The sequence below is a fragment of the Protopterus annectens genome, chromosome 4.part1, assembly GCF_019279795.1.
Source record: "Protopterus annectens isolate FY-2018-M chromosome 4.part1, PAN1.0, whole genome shotgun sequence".
NCBI classification, from domain to species: domain Eukaryota; kingdom Metazoa; phylum Chordata; order Ceratodontiformes; family Protopteridae; genus Protopterus; species Protopterus annectens.
In genome coordinates this window covers 831,066,552-831,086,308 of record NC_056734.1, presented here as the reverse complement: position 1 = coordinate 831,086,308, position 19,757 = coordinate 831,066,552, and positions in this window count along the sequence as shown.

Here is a 19,757-nt window from a genome sequence, read left to right as displayed (position 1 = left end):
ATTGTCACCTCACAGCAAGAGGTTCTCTGGTTCGATCCTTGGTGGGGTGCCTTGTGTGTGGAGTCTGCACATCCTCCCTGTGATCGCATGGGTTTCATCCGGGTGCTCCGGTTTCCTACCACATCCCAAAGACATGCTGTAGGTGTATTGGGCACTCTAAATTTGCCCTAGGTCTGAGTGTGTGCCTTCCGTGGAAAGTTGGGCACCGGGCTGGCAACTCGACACTGTAAAACTCCACTGACAGTCATGAGCGGACAGGTGATCCGCTGTAGCGACCCCTAACTGGGAAAAGCCGAAAGAAGAAGACAGACTGAACACATCTTTTACAGTTTTAGGCTGAGGCATTACATAATGGTGAACACTTAAGTAGGGGTTGCATTTTTTGCTTTATACAGCTGAGTTGTGAGCAAGTTAGCCACAAGTAGAGAGTATAGCAACAAAGAGAGCAAAGATTAGACATAGTAGGGAATATAGTAGCAGGAGAAGAGACAGATGGGAAACTGGATAAAATGTTAAGTTAGAAAAGCAGGAGCCATAAGTAGCTTAAGTGCAAGATAAAAGTAGAGGTGTAAAGTAAAGTTTATCAAATAGATAAGTGTCCTAGCAGTAACATATGGGTATTGACTAAAGTGTTAGAATTAGAGGTGGAACTGGAAGGAAGCTAGAGAAGTTGCATTCTTTTGGCAATGAAGCTGAAGTCAGAGGGCAAGAGTAAGGGGAAAGGGTGGGATGGGGGATGTCAGCCAGGTGGGGAACATGTACATATCCATTATATGAACAAGCAGGGAAGGAATACTGCAACATGGAAGAGGAGGACATATCTATGGTTATGGTAAGATTTTACACAACTATTCCATGTTCTTCTATTCACATGTTGCAGTATTCTGGACTCTTGGGTGAGTGCCAAAGCTCACTGCATGGTACAGAGAGGTGTCTTGGAAGTATTCTCAAAAAACAGAGAATATCCCTGGCAAATCCAGCCCTGGATCTAGAAATTTGGTCCAATCTGTAATATTTGGTGAATGTACGGACAGATGCCCATGTAGCTGCCTCTAAATATGGTTGTGTCTAATCTTTTAAAGAAGGCTCCTGATGAAGCCATAGCCCTAGTGGAGTGTGCTTTAACCTTGGACTCCAAGGATTTCTTATGGTGTGCATAGCAGAAGGTAACTGCCCTGGAAATCCCGTCTGTTTTGTTACAGTTTTCCCCAGGGCCCTAGGGTAGAAGGAGACAAAACTGGTCAGATTTTGACAAGTCTTGTCCAAGTAGAACCTAAGCTGTCTGTAATGTAAGACTCACTGTCACTCCGAGGATGGGCAAACAAGGTGGAAAGATGAATAGCTTGGTTTAAGAAAAGCTCATTGACCACCTTGGGCATGAAGGATTGGTCCTAAGGGTTACCCTGTCTTTGTGGAAGATGAGGAAGGGGGAATGGCCATGAGTTTAACTTACTCTTTTAGCAGATGTCAAGGCCACTAGGAGTACCGTTTTCCATGTGCAATATTGCAGAGAAGCCTTGGAGGCCGGTTCAAAAGGGGCCACAGTGAGCTTCTCTAAGACATAATTCAGGTCCCAGGGAAGGGGAACAGATTTTCTGGGGGGGCCCCGAGATGCAGTACTCCCTTTAGGAACAACTTTGCAAGCAATGAGGAAGCCAAAGGGGGTTCCAGAGAAGACTAGCTGAAATGGCAGCCAAGTAAGTCTTGGAGTAAGCTAACCATGTCTGTAAAAGTTCACACAGGACAGTACTAAAGGGACATCACCTTGTAAAGGGTCCAATTGCCTTTTGAAGACAGCATATGGAGAATCTCTTCCATTTACATATACAAGATCTCCTAGTATTAGGTTTCCAGGCCTGCAGGACTTTGAGCACATCCTCATTTTATAGATGTCTAAGTGATTAGAATACCATCACCCACAGGGTGAGGTGTAGAGATTGCCAGTGTGGATGGATAAGAGATCCCTTGTCCTGTGTGAGAAGGTCCACTGTAGGGTAACATCTGGTGATTGCCCCTGGCTAAAGGCAGGAGGGGGAACCAGTGCTGTCTTGGCCAAAAGGGGGTCACCAATAACATTTTTGGTCTGTCCTGCTGAATTTTCAGTAGGACTTTCTGAAGTGGGAAGGGGGGAGAATGCATAAACATCCCTTCCAAGAGACTGAAAAGGTGTCTGTTGCCCTTGCCAGAGGGCTGGCAGCTTAGAACTTGTCTGTTCATGGAGGAGGCAAGCAGATCTATTTGAGGTGCACCCCATTTATGGACTATGCCCAAGAACACATCCCTGTGGAGCATCTATTCATGGGGCTGTGACATGGACCTGCTTAAGATGTCTGCCTGAGAATTCTGTTTTGAAGGGATGCATACTGCCTGAAGTGCGACTCCGTTTTATGGCCAGCTTCCACATGGAGAGCTAGTCTGCATAGCAAATATGACTGCTCCCCCTGCTTGTTGATATGCCAAAGAACTGTAGTGTTGTCTGTGAACAGTTTCAATGGGCCTTGTTTCAGTGAGGGCTGGAAGGCCTTTAGGGCCAAAAGAATTGCTCTCATCTCTCCGATGCTGACATGCGCCTGTTTGGCAAGTCTGACCAAGTACCCTGGACCTAGGGAGCCCATGGTTGCTCCCCACCCCAGATCTGATGCAACTGTATACATTTCCTGCACTGGCAGGAGTGCTTAATGAGGTACAGCTGGGATGTAGTTCACTTGATTCACCCATTTAATCTCTTGAGGAAAGGCAAGAAAGGGATTTTGTACTCCAGTGGATAAGTGCACAGAGTCCATATGGACCTTTGGTACCATTGTAGCTTTCTCATATGAAGCCTTGCCCATGGTAACATGGGAATGGTGGGATGCCATGTGGCCCAGGAGGAGGTACTTTGAGGCAGTCATTTCTGTGCCCTGAAGGACAGTCAGCAAGTACTGCCTTAAGTTTTCCACCTTTTGAGGTGGTAGAAAGGCCTTCGTGACATCTGTCTGAATCCTGTACCCCAGGAAGACAAGGTCTTAAGAGGGGATCAGGTTGGACTTGGGATAATTTATCTTTAAACCCAGTGCCTGCAGGAGAGAGATGTCTGTAGATGGAGTAGGTAGGATTCTTTGCAATCCACCTGAATAAGCAGGTCTAAGGGAAAATTTGAATCCTTTGATTCCTGAAGAAGGCCACCACTGCTACCAGGCACTTGAAGACCCTCAGTGCTGTAGAAAGACTGAATGACAAGGCCAAGAACTGAATGTGAGGAGGCCACAGAGAAATGCAGGTACCTCCTGAAAGTGGGCCTTATGGGGATATAGAGGTAGGCATCTAGGGTGGCCATGAACCCCTGAGACAAGATCAGAGAGGAGAGAGTTTGTAAAGTGAGCATCTAAAAAGTGGGCACTTCCAGGAAAGTATTGAGGTGAGAAAGATCTAGGACTGGTCTCCAGGGGCCATCTTTCCTTGGGTCTAGGAAGGCCCTGGAATAGAATCCTTTTCCCTTTTCTGTCTGAGGGGCAGGCTGAATAGTGCCCTGGGCAATGAGGTTGTCTACAACTGGCTGAAGGAAAAGGAGCTGCTCTTTGGGGGGCCAAGGAATACCCCTCGGAGTAGAAAGGTTTGTAAAATAACCTTTTCCTATCATGAATAGGACCAACTTGTCTGTAGTGATGTGATGGTTTTCCACACAGGGAGACAGTGAGCACCTTTATAACAGGCGGCTAGAGTGGGGGAGGGGGGCTTGAATAGTGGCAGGTAGTCACGACTACCTGCCCTGTCTTGAAATTGAGGCTTGCGTTGTAGACTCGACAGGCCTGGAAGGAGTAGTTTGCTTCCTGGCAGTTTTCCTGGGCCTGGAAAGATGGGTGGGGGCAGAATGCTTCCTGATAAACTGAAATTTCAAAAGGCAACTCATATGGAACATGGGGATAGGAGAAACAATCAAGTGCCTAAGGTCCTGTAACTCCTTCCCCTTTTGTTGCAGAGTAATTCTGCTACTTTATTCCCAAAAAGAGCAGAGTTATCTACAGGTGCATCTAAAAGTTTTGCTTTGATGTCATAAGGTAGGGGCTTGTAGCCTTAGCCATGAATGTCTTTCTCAGGACAGAGGCAGATGACCTTTGCTGAAGCTTCTGCAGCATCATAACTGCACTTAGAGTGCTTAGTGACTTGAGAAGTTAGGGGAATAAAGGTGGACAGCTGAGCTTTGGCAGGAGAATCTGGGATGTCACTCAGTTTGATGTTTTTTTCCAAAAGTTCTAGGGCATATTTGGACATGTGGGTTGGATAATTTGTTGCCCTCAATGCCAAAGTGGAAGATGTCTTCCAAGGCTTTCCATGGCCCTGCTGTCTCAGTAGGAAGGAAGATGGAAGGAGTTTTGATGCCTTACCCACTGAAACTGAGTGTGGCTGTGTCAGCTGCAGGGCACTAAACCAGGAATTTGGCTCTTTCAACGAGTTTGTAGAATCTCAGGCCTGCGGGGTGCAGGGGGCTAAGAGTCTGGATTAAGAGATGCTGCACTAAATGCATCTAGAAATGCTGGCAGTACTGGTATTACTAAAGGGGCAGGGTTGGCCATCTGAAGGAGTTTAGTATCTTTTCTGAATTGTCACCTCAAAGGAATCCCATTTGAAATGCTCCCTCATCTTAGCAATGGTATCCCCAAAGGTGAGATCTTCAGCTGGGGAATCTGCCACAGCAGATTATTCCCCTGGGGAGGCACAGTCAAGAAGGGAAGGTAATTGGAAGACATAAGTGAATCCTCTAAAGAGTCAGAGGATTCCTCCACTTCCACCCGAGAGATGTCCAAGGCCTGAGGCCCAAGGCTCATCACAGGAGGTGCCACTGGGGAAGGGAGTAGTGGGCCTTAAGCCACAAAGGCATTAGAGATTCTGCCAAAAAGTCTGCCAATTTAGCTGGCTTTCCACTGGGAGGGGGGTTGGGGGTGGTAGAAATGCATTTTTACCTTTTTAAGAGAAGGTCTAGTGGGAGTCTGGACTAGGGTAGACATTGTATCTGTTAGTGTGGTAGTGGAGGGATCCAACCGGGTGGCCATGGTGCAAGCCAAGGTTCCCCCTCACCTTAAGAAACAGAAGTCTGCAAGACCTCTAATGTGCCTTCCACTCTAGGTTCTGTGGCTTCCACATTAGTACTCGCTATACCCATATTGGCAACAGATCGTTCCTCCAGGCTCACGGCCACAAGAGGGACGTTGGATGGCAGAGGTGCAGATACAGGTTCAGGCCCAACAGTTTTGGCCTTCTTAGGTGGCTCGATGGGCTGACCTGATGGCCCATTCACTCCAACGGCCGGTAGAGCAGGAACAGCTGACGTTCAACTGGCGGCAGAGAAGATCTGAGGTCTGGTGCATGCAGATGTCACTTTTATGGCCCATGTCCCCTCTAGCCATGTCAGACATCCCACACACCTAGCTGTGACTACAAGCTTTTGAATACTGGCCTGACATTCAGGTAGCAAGAGGAGAAACCCCAAGAATCCAGAATATTACATGTGAATAGGACATCTGGAATGCCCCAGAAGAACCAGCGCAACCCCAGAGAATGGCAACATGTACATCCAAGGAAGGGAAGGAAAGCAAGAAACAGGGGCAGAAGTAAGGGACAGAATACTATAGTGAGCAGATATTTACTGTTATGGTAAGATCTTACAACTGTCCCATATCCCCTTATCACTGTTGCAGCATTCTTTACTCCTGGTAGAGTACAAAAGCTACTGGAATGTGTGGGAGAAAGGCGCAGGACAGCCTTCTGCAAACACAAAGGATGTCCATGGCAAAACTTGCCCTGGAAAAGAAATCCAAGTAGTAAACATTTGGAAAGTGTTTGCAGATCAAGTAGGAGCTTCCAAGATATTGTGTTGAGACCCATGAGAAAAGCACAAGAGGCCATTGCTTTCATAAATGAGCATGAACAAGTTGCTTGCCATGAAAAAGAAATGGCCTTTAAGTTTGCTTAGATACCACTAACCCAATCTCCTGCGAACAAAAGTTGCTCAGATTTCCTGATGTGTAAATCTAAGGTGTGATGAATTCTCTTCAAGTGTGTACAAGAGATACGACGGGATGGATTCAATGATAATCACCCTGGGCATAAAGGGAGAGGTACGAACAGAGATCCTTGCCCTTGTAAAAAAAGGAACTGCCATGAAGTAGAGACCCTCTTGGTGGGACAGCCAACCGCAGGCTCAAAAGTGAAGTCACTTTCAACAAAATTAATGATCCAAAAAGGAGGAATAGGCCAGGTATGAAGGATGCCTTTTAAAAATTAACTAAAAAAGAAGCCAAAGGTGGATTCAGAGAGACAAGCTAAAGTGGTTGACGAATATGCCAAACCAGAACTGATCAACTCAAACCTACATAGGTAAATTGTCCAAGTTATGCTTGAGACCCCACAAACATTTTGCTTTAGTCACATGGAATTTTCTAGTAGTGGATTTTCTGCCCTACAGCAAAACCCAAAGCATGCCTTCAGAAAACTGGTGCCTGAAAGGAATCAAAACCGTATCACCCAAAGTGTCAACTGAAGGGTGGACAAGTGAAGGCGACAGATCCCTTTTCTGAGCGCCATCCTAGAAGGTAACTTGTGATAACTGCTGTGGTTAGGTGAAAAAGGGGAATCTGTGCTGCCAGGGCCAAAAGGGAGTCTCCAGCAAAATTTTGGAAGTATGATCTTGTGCAAGACTCTTTATAGGACAAGAGGGAAGGCACAAATCCCTTCCAAGAAAAAAACATGGTGTCCACTTTACAATTCAAATGGACTTGGCACTCGAACAGAAGAGGGGAAGCGGTCTGTTCAGAGACAAGGCAAAAAGATCTGAGTAGTCCACCAAAATACAATATCCAGAACTGCTTCCCTGTGAAGCATCCATGAGGATTTGTCCTGAACCTGCTCACTCAAAGTCTGCCACCAGACTGCTCTGAAAGAATACAAGTCACCTGAAGAGCCAACTGATGGCTGCCTGCAAAATCCAAAGCTAGAAGTCAGCCTGCAAAAAAGAATGACTGCACCTCCTTGCTTATGTACCACATGACTGTGGTAATGAGTATAGTCTGTAAAAACCTTCAGAGTGTCTGGAACACAAAGGAAATGAAATGCCTGTAGTCAGGGTACAGCTCTCCTGCGTAGGGAGCAGAGCCCAAGGCAGACCTAGATTCAGGGAAAACCTGCTGAATCCACCAGCAAACTCAAAGTCTGAAGCAAGGTAAAATAGGGAAATACTCCAGTGGGTGGCAGAGCTAGAGCCAGTCTTGAACTCACTGAAATCTCATGTGGGTTTAGCAAAAGGAAAGTACAGTTGTGTACACTTGCCATAAATGTAGATGTTAGACTGTATTCACTGTTGCAGTCATCATACTTGGGTTATCTGCCTGCAGGTAGCCCTCAGTCGGCCCAAATACCAGAGTCTTAGTATTTCTACATCGGATGCTGTCGCTTCTTCCATGACGTCAGGTCGTCAGGGGTATAAAACAGGCAGCCGACGCCATTACATCAGTTTTTCTTGCCCCAAATGTCAGGAGTCCCCAAACAGGGAGCTGGTATATGGTGGGGAACACCACCAGTAAAAAAATAAATACCAATGTCATTAGGAATGGCCATAGAGAGGAGAGGTAGAAAGATGGAGAAAACCAGGGGGCTGGAGGGAGGGAAACCAGGGCTGCAACAGTGAATACTCTTAACATCTATGTTTATGGTAAATGTACACAAATGTACTATGTCCTTCGTGTTTCACTGTTGCAGTCATCACACTTGAATTGATTCTCAAAGCTGAGGAAGGATGGAGGCAGTCAATTGTTAGGGCTGGCTAGTAGGCCTTGCAAGACTGCTGCAGCAAATCTGGTCCTGGATTTAGAAAAGATAGGCAAGTGGTAATGCTTGGTGAAGGTGTGTACAGAACTCCAGATTGCAGCTTCCAGAATGTCCCTGGTAGGGACTCCCCTGAGAAATGCTGTAGACGTGGAAGTAGCCCTACTGGAATGTGGTCTGATCCCGTGGGGTAGGTTTTCCATGGTGCTTGTAGCAGAAATGGATGCAGTGTGCTATCCATTTGGAAATGGTTTGTTTTGAAATGGCCTTACCCTCTGCAGAAAAGCTGAATAGAAGCTGGTCAGATTTTCTGAAAGGGTTAGTCCCATCACAGTAGATCCTGAGCTGTCTGTGCATGTCCAAGGAGTGCAGGATCCTTTCCACTTTATTCTGAGGGTTAGGAAAGGTTGGCAAATGGATGGATTGGTTTAGAGCCACGCTGGACACCACCTTAGGCATAAAGGACGGGTTAGTCCTGAGGGAAACCCTGTCAGCATGGAAAATAATGAAGGGTTCCACAGCCATTAGTGCCTGTAACTCTGACACTTCTTGCTGAAATTATGGCTAAAAGCAAGGCTGTTTTCCAAGAGAAGAATTTTAACTCTGCTGAGGCAGTAGGTTCAAAAGGGGGAAGCGTGAGCTTTTCCATTACAATGTCAAGGTCCCAGGCAGGGGTGGGTGCTCTCCTAGGGGGCCTTAAGTCGTTAGCCCCTCTCAGGAACTGTTTGAGAGGGTGAGAAAATAGAGGTGGGCTCAGTATTATGAGCTAAGATGGCAGAGGCATGAATCTTAATGGAGAAGGATAGGCCTCTGTGGAGAAGCTCTGCTAGGTAATCCAGGATTAGAGGTAAGGAGGGCACTGCTGTGTCCTTCCCTTGAGACCAATGCCAAGAACAAAATCTTTTCCACTTTTCAGCATAGGATTTCCTAGTACTAGGCCTTTTGGCTTCAAGAATGACATCCAGCACCTGTCTGCTGAGAAGTGCTGGTGGGGTATTCAAGGGGTAAGCCAGGCTGCAAGGTTTAGGGTTTGCAATTGTGGATGCAAACTCTGTCCCTCCTGCTGAGATAGCAGGGTAGGAGTCTGGTGAACATGCCAGGGTGGCACTGTTGTCAGGCTGCGTAAGAGTGGGTACCAGTGCTGGCATGGCCAGTCTGGGGCAATAACTGCCCTTGGCCTGTAATGTTTTATCTTGAGTAGTACTCGAGAGAAGGGGCGGGGGGGGGGGGCATAAATTGAGAAGTTTTCCCACTGAAAGGATAGGGCATCCATCTTCCACGACCTGCTGTGAGGGTTCCTGGTGCAGAATTTGCTCAAATGGTGGTTCTCGGGGGGAGGCAGAGAGGTCCACCTCCGGTGTCCCCCACCTCTGGGTCAGAAGGTTGAAGGTGTTGGGCTCCAAGTTCCACTCGTGTGGGTCTAGATTTCTGCTCAAGTCGTCTGCAGTGAATTCTGTTTGCCTGGCAGGAATTGAGCTTGTAGATGTACTTGGTTGCTCAAGGCTGTGTTCCACAGGGCCATGGCTAACCTGCAGAGTGGGTAAGAATGGGTTCCTCCCTGCTTCTTTATGTACCACATAACTGTGGTGTTGTCTGCTGTTCTGGAAGGATTAGGTATTTGAAGGCTGTTAGAGCATTCTGTATAGCTAGCATCTCTTTTTGATTGATGTACAGGAAAATCTGGCCTGGGCTCCAGGGCCCTGAATGCATTCGAGTGCCATGTGAGCCCCCATGCATAGTCTGATGCATCTGTTGTCGGGGTTTGGGAAGTGAGGGATTGAGTGTAAAGCAGTCCCTTGTTGTGGTTGTATGCTTCTGCCCACCAAAGGAACTCTGCCCTTAGACAAGGTATGATAGGAATGACTGTTTCCAGGTCCCGAGAATGTTGGCACCAGAGACTTTGTACCACTGAAGTTTTCTCATATGCAGTCTTGCATATGTAATTAGCAGAATATATGAGGTCATGAACCCTAGGGCCTGCAGTATTTTTCTTGCAGATAGCTGGGTTCTGGTGGCCATTTGTTTGAAGTAGTTTGTCAGCCCTATTTTTCTTAAGTGAGAAATGCCATCTGGGAAGTTGTGTCCAAGCTTGCTCCCAGGAATACAATCTTTTGACTGGGTACCAGTAGTCACTTTTCATTGATGGTGTACCCCAATGAAGTGAGAAGGCTCTTTACAAATGCCAGGTGCTTAAGTAGCAATTCCTGATTGCCCACCTGAATCAGGCAGTCCAAGTATGGGAAAATTTGGATATTTCTCTGCCTGCAGTATGCAATGGCTGGAGCCAGGCACTTTGTAAATACTCTTGGCGTAGTGGATAAGCCATAAAGGAAGTGCAGAGAAAGTACAGTCGTGTACGCTTACCATAAATGTAGATGTTAGACTGTATTCACTGCTGCAGTCATCACACCTGGGTTATCTGCCTGCAGGTAAACCTCAGTCGGACCGAATACTAGAGTCTCGGGATTTCTGCTTCAGATGCTGTCGCTTCTTCCATGATGTCAGATCAGGGGTATAAAACATGCAGCAGACGCCATTACATCAATTTTTCTTGCCCCAGATGTCAGGAGCCCCCAAAATAGGAAGCAATTAAATTGTGTGGAACACCTCCATTAAAAAATAAATACCACTGCCATAAAATATGGCCAAAAAAAGAGGATAGGTAGAATGTATAGAAAAGTCAAGGGGCTGGAGGGAGGGTAACCAGGACTGCAACAGTGAATACACTAGAACATCTACATTTATGGCAAGTGTACAAAACTGTACTATGTTCTTTGTGTTTCACTGTTGCAGTCATCACACTTGGGTAGATTCCCAAAGTTGAGGAAGAGTGGAGGCAGTAGTCAAGAAGTATTAGGGCTGGCTAGCAGGCCCTGTAAGACTGTTGTAGCAAATTCAGCTCTGGATTTAGAAAAGATAGGCAAGTGGTAATGCTTGGTGAAGGTGTGTACAGAACTCCAGGTTGCAGCTTCCAGGATGTCCCTAGTTGGGACTCCCCTGAGAAATGCTGTAGAGGTTTGAGGTAGCCCTAGTGGAATGGGTTCTGATCCCATGGGGTAGGATTTCCATGGTGTTTGTAGCAGAAACGGATGCAGTGTGCTATCCATTTGGAGATGGTTTGCTTTGAAATGACCTTGCCCTCTGCCCCTGTAGCAAAGCTGACTAGCAGCTGGTCAGATTTTCTGAAAGGTTTAGTCCTGTCAATGTAGAACCTAAGCTGTTGGTGCACGTCCAAAGAGTGCAGGATCCTTTCCCCTTTATTCTAAGGATTACGGGAAAAAGGTTGGTAAATGGATGGATTGGTTTAAAGCCATACTACATACCACCTTGGGCAGAAATTATGGGTTAGTCCTGAGGTAAACCCTGTCTGCATGGAAGATAATGGAGGGTTCCACAGCCATAAAAGGCCTGCAACTCACACTTCTTGCTGAAGTGATGGCTAGATGTAAGGCTGTTTTCCAAGAGAGGAATTTTAACTCTGCTGTAGCAGCAGGCTCAAAGGGGGGGGGGCTGAGCTTCTCTAGTACAAAGTTAAGGTCCCAGGCTGGAGTGGGAGCTGTCCTCAGGGGTCTTAACTTGTTAGCTCCTCTTAGGAACTGTTTGACCACATTGAGAGAGAAGAGGGGTGGCTCAGTATTGTAATGAGCTGAGATGGCAGAGGCATGAATTGAAGTGAAGGACAGGCCTTTGTGGAGCAGTTCTGCTAGATAATCTAGGATTTGAGATAAGGTGGGCACGGTTGTGTCCTTTCCCTGAGCATGGCTCCAAGAACAGTATCTTTCCCATTTTTCTGAATAGGATTTCCTAGTGCTAGGCCTCCTGGCCTCAAGGATGACATCCAGCACCTGTTTGCTGAGGGTTGTGTGTGATGTACTCAGCGGATGAGTCAGGCTGCTAAGTTCAAGGTTTGCAGCTGAGTATGCAACATCTGGCCCTCCTGCTGGGACAGCAGGGAAGGGGTCTGAGGCAGGTGATAGGGTGGCAACTACTGTCAGACTGTGTAAGTGGGTACCAGTGCTGGCGTGGCCAGTCTGGTGCAATCAGGATTGTCCTTGGCTTGTCCTGTCTGACCTTGAGTAGTACTTTTGAGAGGAGGGGCAGAGGGGGGAAAAGGCATAGATTGAGAGGTTTTCCCATATAAAGTACAGGGCATCCACTTTCCATGCTTGGCTGAGGGGGAGTTCTGGTGCAACATTTGCTCAGTTGATGGTTTTGGAGGGAGGCAAAGAGGTCCATCTCTGGTGCCCCCCACCTGTGGATCAGAAGATTGAATTATTTGGATTCCAGTTTCCACTCGTGTGGGTCCATTACATTTCTGTTCAAGTCTACCAGTGAATTTAGTTTGCCTGGCAGGAATTGAGCTTGCAGGTTGCACTTGATTGCTCAAGGCTGTGTTCCACAGAGCCATGGCTAACCTGCAGAGTGGGCAGAAATGAGTTCCCCCCCTGCTTGTTTATGGACCACATAACTGAGGTGTTGTCTTTATCTAGAGTTGTCCTGGAAAGATAAGGTATTTGAAGGCTGTCAATACATTCTGTACAGCTAACATTTCTTTTTGATTGATATGCAAGTGAATTTTGTCTTGGGCTCCATTCGCCTTGAATGCATTTGCCTGCCATGTGAGCCCCCCCCACCCATGCACAGTCTGATGAGTCTGTCAGGGTTTGGGCGGCAGGGGGTTGAGTGAAAAGGAGTCCCTTGTTGTGATAGCAGGCCTCTGCCAAGCAAAGGAACTCTGTCCTTAGGCAAGGAATGATAGAAATCTTTTCCAGGTCCAGAGAATGTTGACACCAGAGCCTTTTTAAGTACCACTGAAGCTTCCTCATATGCATTCTTGCATATGGAATTAGAATGCAAGAGGCCATGAACCCTAGGGTTTGCAGTATTTTTCTTGCAGATAGCTGGGTTTGGGTGGCCAGTAGTTTGTCAAATAAACCTGTTTTTCTGGAGTGAGGAATGCCATCTGGGAAGTTGTGTTCAAGCTTGCTCCCAGGAATAGAATTTTTTGGCTGGGTACCAGATTTGATTTCTTTTCATTGATGGTATACCCCAGAGAAGTTAGAAGTGTCTCTACAAATGTCAGGTGCTTGAGTAGCAATTTCTGACTGTCCGCCTGAAGCAGGCAATCGTCCAAGTATGGGTACATTTGAATTTTTCTCTGCCTGCAGTATGCAATGGCTGGGGCCAGGCATTTTGTGAATACCCTGGGCGCAGTAGATAAGCCAAAGGGAAGTGCAGAGAACTGATAGTGCATAGAGGCTGCCCTGAAATGAAGATATTTCCTGCAAGATTCCCTTATGGGGATATACAGATAAGCTTCTTTTAAGTCTAGGGTGACCAGCCAGGAGTCCTTGGCTAGCATAGGAAGCAATTGTTGGAGAGTAAGCATTTTGAATTTTGGAACCACCAGGAAGGTGTTGAGAATCGACAGATCCAGGATAGGGTGCCAAGAGTTTTCTTTTCTGGGCACCAGAAAGTCTGGAGTAGAAACCCTGTCCCCTTTGCTCTTTTGGAACAGACTTAATAGCCTTGATACTGAGAAGTGAAAGTACTTGCTTTTGGGCCTCTGCCCACTGGTTTGGGGGAGGCCTGTCAATTTGCTTGGGGTTGGCAGTGAATGGAAGTGGAATCTGTATCCCTGGGATACAATGTCCGAGACCCATCTGTCCTGGGTAATGTACTTCCAGTTTTTTTGCATGCAGGGCGAGTTTTCCTCCTAGGGGTGCAAGTACTTGGGCAAGGCTGGGAAGTATGAAGGACAAGTCAGTGTGAACTTTTTCCATAGGATGGTGACTTACCACTCCGTTTTTGAGGTGGGAGCACTCCATTGTTTAGATCTGTGCATGCAAAGACTGTAGTCATGGTGGTTTGCTGCCCCTGGGTTTGGACTGAGGTCTGGGAGGGACTGGAAAGGAACAGTTTTTTGAAGGCTAATGCCTACTGATTCTAGGTGGCTGTACCTGCAGGAAATCTAACAGTTTGCATAGATTTAGCTATTTTCTCCATCTTTTTAAGAACTACTTCTGCTTGTGGCAAACAAACGTTCTTGGTTTAATGGAGCATCCTGTAATTTTGCTTTGACATGGTCTGGCGAGATTTGTTCCTTCAGCCAAGCATGCCTTCTGAGAACAGACCCTGTGACAGCAGCCCTGCAAGATGCTTCTAAAGCATCAAAACCACACTGCAAAGTATGTTTTCCAACTTGGTTTGCAGAATGCATTAACTCTTGTAAATCTTTATGTTCTGCACAATCAGGAACCAACATCATTTTTTGCTTAATTAGTTCTAAAATATGTTGCTGGTACTTAAACATGTGAAACTGACAATTTAAAGCCCTGATGGCAAGAGTAGCAGAGATGTATACCTTCTTTCCCCCTTGTCTAAAGCCCTAGAATCCCTGTCCGAAGGGGTAGGATTTTTGGCTATAGTAGCCTTATTGCCTTTAGGTCTCTGTGAAATGGTCTCTGGAACTGCAGTAGGATTCTTAAATAGAAATTTATGAGAGTCAGGTACTCTGTAGTACCATTCAAGTTTTCTAGGAGCTGGTGGCAAAGTATCAGGGGTAAGACTGGATTTCATGAAGACATCTACAACTTCCAAAACAGCAAGTTTAAAGATTCCCAGAGTCTCTTTTTGGACTGTGGGTAGTCCTGGCACTCCCAGCGGAAATGCTCTGAGGGTATGCAGGGTTTCACCGAAAGAAAAATCCTCTGGTGGGGAGGCAGAGGGAATGGAATCCTCTGCATCAGAATCCTCATAGGTAGATAAGGGTATGCCCTGTTAATCAGAGGAATCAGAGTAATCAAACTCATGATCAGAAGAATCAGAAGGAAAATCAATTCTTTGGCTTCCCCTAATTAAAGTAATAAGGTCTTCAGCCATTCTAAGCATTTGTTTCTGAGGCAAGAGAGCTGGAGAATCCACTTTGGTCATCGGTTCCCTAGGTGTAGTGCGAACTCTGGTCCTGAGAAATTCAGTAGTTTTAGTCTGAAACGAAGTAGTCAGTTTAATATTAACATCGGAAGGACTGAATACACCCTCAGAAGCCAGTGCCTGCACAGCTGCTTCGGACCCATCCAAGGTAGAGACATCGCAGGTTCCATAGTCGAAGCATCATCTTGCGGCATACCTGACTCAGAATGGGTCTCAGTAGAAGCCTGCGAATCTGTAGAAGCAGGTATCAGCACCTGAGTACCGGCAGACTGGCAACTAGCTTAATGAAAGCGTTGTCAGCAGTTTTGGACCTATGCAGTCCGTCTATCCTTACGTTTTTTCAGATCAGTAGTTGGATGGCTTATTGAAGCCATTTCGGAATACGGAGAACGAGCAAAGAATTTAGCAACAAAGACAGCCCGACAACAAATAGCTCGGGCACTGAACAGGGCACAAAACCAGCAGCGCAGAACGTCATGGTCTGAGCCTAAACAGGTGATGCAGTAAGATCTGTGAGGTATTTGCTTTCCACAGCCAAGACAATTAGTTTTTCTGACATTGGTTAGAGCACGAAAAAAGGATCCCCAACAGGGTACTTAGCTTTAGAAGACTTCAGGTCTGAAACTCAGATAATGAAAATTTCAAATAGTGGCTGACTGGCACTTGCAAACTGCTTCGGACTTCGCTAAGCAAGAAAAGCTGATGTAATGGCATCGGTTGCATGTTTTATACCTCTGATGACCTGACGTCATGGAAGAAGCGACAGCATCCGACACAGAAATCCCAAGACTCTGGTATTCAGGCCGGCTGAGGGCTACCCGCAGACAGATAAGCCCAAGCGTGATGACTGCAACAGTGAAACACGAAGAAAATCTGATAATGCATAGAGCCTGCCCTGAAACGTAGATATTTCCTGCATGAGTTCCTTATGGGGATGTGCTTCTTTTAAGTGTGACTAACCAGGCATCCTTGGCTAGCATAGGGAGAAGCTGTTGCAGAGTAAACATCTTGAATTTTTGGACCACCAGAAAAGTGCTGAGAATTGAAAGATCCAGTATCGGGCACCAAAAGCCCTCTTTTCTGGGCACCAGAAAAAGTCTGGAGTAGAACCCGACCCCTTTGTTCCACTGGAACAGGTTGAATAGCTCTGATATTGAGCAGGGAAAGTACTTGCTTTTGAGCCTCTGCCCACTGGTTTGGAGGAACGTCTGGAAACCCGCTTGGGGTTGGCAGTGAATGGAAGAATTTGTACCCCTGGGATACAATGTTTAGGACCAATCGTTTCTGAGTAATGGACATCCAGTTTTTGCATGAAGGGCAAGTTTTTCCTCTTAGGGGCACAAGTAATTGGGCAGGGCTTGGAAGGATAATTGAAAAGTCATTGTGAATTCTTCCCATAAGTGGGCGGCTTACCACTACCTGTTTTTGGGGTGGGGGCACTCCATTGTTTAGATCTCTGCATACCAGGAGACTGTAGTCTGGGTGGCCTATTTCCCCTGGGTCTGGTTTGGGAAGGCCTGGAAAGGGCTGGAAAGGACCAATTTTTAGAAGGCCAATGCCTACTGAATCTAGGTGGTTGCACTTGTAAGAATTCTTTGACAGTTTGCATAGATTTAGCTTTTTCTTCCATCTTTTTAAGAACAACTTCTGCTTTGGTACCAAACAGTCCTTATTTAAAGGAGCGTCTAGTAATTTGACATGATCTAGCAAGGTTTGTTCCTTCAGCCAAGCATGCCTTCTCAGTGCAGACCCGGTGACTGCAGCCCTGCAAGATGCTTCTAGGGCATCAAAGCCACACTGCAAAATATGCTTACTAACTTGGTTTACAGAATGCATTAGGCTCTTGCAAATCTTTATTTTCTGCACAATCTGGAAATACCATTTTTGCTTATTTAGTTCCATAATATGTCGCTGGTACTTCAACATGTAAAACTGGCAAGTCAATGCCCTGATGGCATGAGTTGCAGAGGTATATACCTTCTTACTCCATCTGTCTAAAGCTCTGGAATCCCTGTCCAAAGGGATACGATTTTTGGCTATAGTAGCCGTAATACCTTTAGGTCCCTGGGAAATGGTCTCTGGATCCACAGTAAGATTCTTGGAGAAACCTGTGGGAATCAGGCACTCTGTAGTGCCTGTCAGGTTTCCTAGGGGCAGGGGGTAATGTATCTGGAGTAAGACTGGATTTCATAAAAACATCTACAACATCCAGGACAGGGGGTATAGCTAGAGGGCTGTGCTGCAGTAACTCTAAAAATTCTGAGTCTCTTTTTGGACTGAGGGTAGTCTTGGCATTCCCAGTGAAAAATGCTCTCAAAGTATGCAAGGTTTCACCAAAAGAAAAATCCTCTGGAGGGGAGGCAGAGGGAATGGATTCCTCTGCATCTGAATCCTCATAAGCTGATAAGGGCATGCCCTGATAATCAGAAAGGTCAGAGTCATCGGACTCCTGGTCTGTAGAATCAGAAGGGAACTCAATTCTTTGTCTCTTAGCAGGGGAAGGCTGGCTTTCCCTAATTAGAGTAATAAGGTCTTCAACTATTCTAAACATTTATTTTTGTGACATGGGAGCTTGAGCATGCACTTTGGTCGTCAGTTTTCTAGGCGTAGTGCGTACTCTGGGCCTAAGAAACTCAGTTGTTTTGGCTAAAAACGAGGTCCGTTTGATTCGATCGGTAGGATGGATTACACTCTCAGAAGCCAGTGCCTGCACAGCAGCTCCAGACCCATCCAAGGTAGAGACATCTGCAGGTTCCATAGTCAAAGCATCTCGCTGCATACCGGACTCTGAATGGGTCTCAGAAGAGGCCTGCGAATCCATAGAAGCGGGCATCAGGGGCTGCAAAGGCGCCTCACTGAGTACCGGTGGACTGCCGACTAGCTTAACAGAAGCATCATCAGCAGTTTTGGACCTGTGTGTTCTATCTTTACATTTTTTCAGAAGATAGGTAGTCGGATGGCTTATCAAAGCCATTTCGGAATATGGAGAACAAAAGCGAAAGAATTTAGTGACAAAGATAGCCAGATGACAAATGGTTCAGGCATTAAACAAGGCACAAAGACAGCGAGGGACGTCGTGGTCTGGGCTTAAACAGGTGACGTAGTAAGAATGAAAATCTGTGCGGTATTTGCTTTCCACAGGCAAGACAATTGTTAACTTTTTCTGATGTTGGTTAGAGCAAGAAAAAAGGACCCCAATGGCATACTTAGCTTTAGAAGACTTCAGGATTATAAACTCGAAAACAAAAATTTCAGGTAGCGGCCGACTGGCACTTATGAACTGCTTCTGCTTCAGGCTCCTCCACAGCAAGAAGGCTGCCTGTTTTGTATGCCTGACGACCTGTCATGGATGAAGCCACAGCATCTGACGCATAAATACCTAGACTCTGGTATTCGGGCCGACAGAGCTACCTGCAGGCAGACAACCCAAGTGTGATGACTGCAATAGTGAAAAACGAAGAACATCTGTGGGAATAGTGGATGTCATGTACCCCAGGGCTCAGACAAATACCCTTATAAAAACTAGAAGGGGAAGGGACAGGAAATAAGCAATCAAGGAAAGGACCTTTTGGAGGCAAGCAACACTGGAATGGTCTGAATACTATTACCCCAAAACACTTGGTCTTGAAATAGAGACTCAAGGTGAATCCCTCAATGAGCGGAAGCATACTCAAGTGTAGAGTGACGCAAGAGCTGCTGGGACAGGGCATGAAAAGGTTGTCCAAATGAGGGGAATATTTGAATTCTTTAAATTTGCATAAGGCTACTAAGAGACAAGGTATTTGGTAAAGATCCACAGGGCCGTGGAAAAAAATAAAAGGCAAAGAGGAGAAAGTACAGTTGTGTACACTTACCATAAATGTAGATGTTGAGTGTATTTCACTGTTGCAGTCATCACTTGTGGGTTATCCCTGCTGGGTAGCCCTAGGCCAGCCCAAATACCAGAGTAGACAGTATCCTTCCTGCGTCAGCTGCAGGTTGCCCGAAACTGATGTCAGGTCGTCGGGCTATAAAGGAGGTAGCAGACACCATTACATCAATTTTTCTTGCCCCCAACCTACAGGAGTCCTGGGCAGAAGACCAACCTGGGGGTAAGCTACCAGGTATAATTAGATATGAAGGAACAAAAAGGGGAAGGAGGGAGGGAGGGAAACAGGGCTGCAACAGTGAATACACTTGAACATCTGCATTTATGGTCAAGTGTACACAACTGTACTATGTTCTTTGTGTTTCACTGTTGCAGTCATTATTTGTGGGAAGATTCCCAAAGTTGAAAAATAGGGTGGAAGGAGTCTTAGAAAAGGCTTGCATTGCTCCAAGTGGAAGCCACTATGCCCTGCAGGACTGCAAAAGCAAAGATTGCCCAGGATTTGGAGTAAAGAGGCAGTTGATGGTGTTTTGTGAAGGTGTGAACAGGTGTCAAAGTGGCAGCTTCTAGAATATCCTTGGTAGGGATGCCTCTGATGAAGGCAGTGGAAGTTGATGCTGCCCTAGTGGAATGGCTTGGAACAAGATTATAAGATATTTTCCAATGGGAGGAGTAGCAGAAATGGATGCAGTGAGAAATCTATTTAGAAATGGTCTGCTTGGATATAGGTTCCCTCTCTGTCCCTTTGGCAAAGCTGACCAGCAGCTGGTCAGACTTTCTGAAAGACTTAAGTCTTATCCAGATAGTATCCAAGTTGTCTGTGCACATCTAATGTAGAATCCTTACCCCCCCCTATTTTGTCAGTTTGGAAAGAAGGTAGGGAGATGGCTAGCCTGATTAAGGGTCACATTAGATACCACCTTAGGCAGGAATGAGGGGTTGGTAATAAAAGACACCCTGTCTGCATTGAAGATAATGAAAGGTTCAATGGCCATGAGGGCCTGCAGCTCTGAAACTCTCTTGGCTGAGGTTATGGCCAGCAGGAAGGCAATCTTCTAAGAGAGGGGCTTCATTTCTGCTAGAAGCAGCTGGTTCAAAAGGAGGTAAGGTCAATTTCTCCAGTACACAGTTCAGGTCCCACACAGGAGTGGGTAGTCTA